The sequence below is a fragment of the Nannospalax galili genome, unplaced genomic scaffold (assembly GCF_000622305.1).
Source record: "Nannospalax galili isolate Female #2095 unplaced genomic scaffold, S.galili_v1.0 scaffold706, whole genome shotgun sequence".
Lineage (NCBI taxonomy): Eukaryota > Metazoa > Chordata > Mammalia > Rodentia > Spalacidae > Nannospalax > Nannospalax galili.
In genome coordinates this window covers 727,803-729,852 of record NW_008354694.1, presented here as the reverse complement: position 1 = coordinate 729,852, position 2,050 = coordinate 727,803, and the positions used below count along the sequence as shown (strand labels likewise).

Here is a 2,050-nt window from a genome sequence, read left to right as displayed (position 1 = left end):
GGGTGGGGGGAGTGGAGGGGGCGGCCATGCATGTAAATCTAGCACTTGGGAGACAGAGGTTTGGGGGTGGGGTAGGAGTGGTATCTCTAGTTCCAGGCTAGCCTGAGCTATATAGCAAGACCCTGGTGTGTGTGTGTGTGTGTGTGTGTGTGTGTGTGTGTGTGTGTGTGAGAGAGAGAGAGAGAGAGAGAGAGAGAGAGAAACAGCCAGTCAGTATATGGATTTTGGGTTACATTTGTTTTGTCACATACCACCATGCCCAGCTCTGAGGCATTTTCTTAATTGTTAATCAATGTAAGAGTGCCTAGCCTCTTACAGTGCCATGCCTGGGTGAGTGAGCCTGGTTGTGTCAAAAAGGTAAGTGATAGGCTAGAGAGTTGGCTCAGCAGTTAAGAGCATGGGCTGCTCTTGCAGAGGACCTGGGTTTGGTTCCCAGTACCCACATCGTGGCTAACAATCGTCCATAACTCCAGTTTCAGGGGATCTGACATACTCTTGTGAAATTGGTGCACTTACACTACACACATGCAGGCCTAACACTCATACACATGAAATAAAAATAATAAATAAAATACTTTAAAATTTTTTTAAAAAATTAGGCCGGGCGTGGTGGCACACGCCTTTAATCCCAGCACTTGGGAGGCAGAGGCAGGCGGATCTCTGTGAGTTCAAGGCCAGCCTGGTCTACATACTGAGTTCCAGGACAGCTGGGGCTACAGGGAGACCCTGTCTCAAAAAGACAAAAAATAAATAAAAAATAAAAATAAATTAAAAACAAGATCCCTCCCACCGTGGATATCCCTGGAGGTCACTCTCCCCAGGCTCTGTCTTAGTGGTGTAGGGGAGCATAGGGCTCTGCCCTGTGATGTACGGTCCCTTTCCACGACATTGGAGATGAAGCTGGGCTTCGAGTCCGCGCCTGCGTAGTCCTAAGACTTCTCAAAGTCCTGTGGATGATGACTGGAGAGACAAGCCATGCAGGAAACAGTCCTAGATAAATTGAAAAAAAAAAAACAAAAAAAATCCCTGGGCTGGCCAAATGGTTCAGTGGGTAAAGAGGCTTGTCTCCAAGCCTGACAACCTGAGTTCAATCTCTGTGATCCACATGGTAGCAGGAGATCTTTTTTTAAGAATATCACTCTTTAGGCTGGAAAGATGGCTCAGTGGTTAAGAGCACTAACTGCTCTTACTGAAGACCAGAGTTTAGTTCCCAGCACCCACATGGCAGCTAACAACCCTTTACAACTCCAGTTCAGGGGCTCGGACGCCCTCTTCTGACTGCCGAGGGCATTGCATGCCATGGGGGCACTTAAATGCTAGCAATATATACATATAAAATACACATAAAATAAAAATAATTTTTTTTTGGTCTTTTTGAGACAGGGTCTCCCTGTAGCCCCAGCTGTCCTGGAACTCACTATGTAGACCAGACCAGGCTGGCCTTGATTTCACAGAGATCCTCCTGCCTCTGCCTCCCAAGTGCTGGGATTAAAGGTATGTACCACCACGCCAAGCAAATGTTTTTTTTTTAAAAAAAACAATATTACCCTAAAGTATATTAAGAATATATATTTGACCTGGTTTTTAACTTGACCTTTGCAAAAGAGTCTTTTTCTCAGGATGCTATACTTCTTTAAAAATTTACTTTCTGCCGGGCATGGTGGCACACGCCTGTAGTCCCAGCACTCAGGAGGCAGAGACAGGTGGATCTCTGTAAGTTCAAGGCCAGCCTGGTCTGGTCCACATAGTGAGTTCCAGGACAGCTGGGGCTATTGCTTTCCAAGGTTGGCGGTGTAGCTGGTGGAGCGCTTGCTTAGCCGTTCCATCTCCGTTCTCTGTGGTAGTGTTTACCTGTGATCCTAGCATCTGGGAGGTAGAGGCAGGATGATCGAGCCTTCACAATCATGTTCAGCTACACAGCAAGCTCAGGCTGGTCTGGGATACATGAGACCCTGTGTCAAAACAAATCACACAAATGGGGGGGAGGGTGCGAGGTAGGCAGAGAGAGATGTAGAGACAGAGATACACGTGGAGAAGCCCCATGCAAGGG

At 47.1% G+C, this 2,050-nt stretch overlaps 1 non-coding gene across 1 annotated transcript; it reads left to right on the top strand.

The window, feature by feature from the left end:
• The first annotated feature begins 786 nt into the window (after positions 1–786).
• LOC115067493 lies at positions 787–990 on the top strand. Its single transcript, XR_003846905.1, has one exon. It is a non-coding gene; the product is annotated as a small nucleolar RNA SNORA73 family (small nucleolar RNA).
• Positions 991–2,050: the final 1,060 nt, after the last annotated feature.